Below are 993 nucleotides of genomic sequence, written 5' to 3'. Positions count from 1 at the left end.
ACAAAATCCTGAAATATCATGATCTGTCGGCCAACAACATTTCCCATCCTGTGGCGTTCGAGACGTTTGGTGGAGTCGGACCACTAACTGCGAGATTCCTATCTTCACTAGCAACTCGCCTTACAGAGGTAACTCGTGAGGTTCGTGAGGGCATTTGGCTGTTCCAGCGCATGCCTCGCCATCACCCGCGGCAACGCTGCAAGCGTGCTGGCGTGTCTCAATAGCCATTAGAGTCGTTTCCCAGCGCCCCCAACTTTTTGGTGAATTGTTTTTTGTTTTTTTTAATCCCTTCTCTCTCTTTTTTTTTGTTTTTGTTTTTAATTTTTTCAATTGTGTTCTCTGTTTTGTCCAATAAATATTAATTAACAGAGAAGCTTGGTCAGTCAACCATTCATCAACACCTGCGTTAGAAGAAAAACGACCATCTTTGGTTTCAAGTCGAAAGATGTTCTTCCATCAGGATAATGCTCAGCCACATATAGCAGCGAGGATGACATTCGAAAGGCTGGAGCAGTTTGAATGGGCAACGATGTCCCCACCCACCCACCATATTCGCCGGACATTCTGCAGTCTTCAAAATCATTTGGACGGAAAAAATATGAACTCTGTAGACGAGGTCAGAACATTACTGGAGGGGTATTTTTCGCCATGGACAAGTGAATTTTGGAAGAGGGACCTTGCAAGTCTACCAGATAGATGAAAGAGCATTGTAGAAATTGTTTATCTTAATTTTGAAAAATAAAAGAAGTCTAAAAAAATCGGATTATTTACGGGATGACCCAATATTACCTCAAGGTATTAACACTACCTCTGTCGTTAATATATATTGGTAGATTTTCAAGGGAATCATTGACTACAATATATTGTACATATTAAAAATAAACAAACCTGTATAATATTTGGTGAGTGATAAATGTAATTTTCTCATTTTCCTGTTATTTACGTCTCCATACATTCATTAGCAACTTTCAACACATTTTCCAACTCTACCTC

Source organism: Octopus bimaculoides, chromosome 25, assembly GCF_001194135.2.
Source record: "Octopus bimaculoides isolate UCB-OBI-ISO-001 chromosome 25, ASM119413v2, whole genome shotgun sequence".
Taxonomy (NCBI): domain Eukaryota; kingdom Metazoa; phylum Mollusca; class Cephalopoda; order Octopoda; family Octopodidae; genus Octopus; species Octopus bimaculoides.
The sequence above is the reverse complement of the archived record's forward strand: the minus strand, read 5'-3'. Positions refer to the sequence as shown.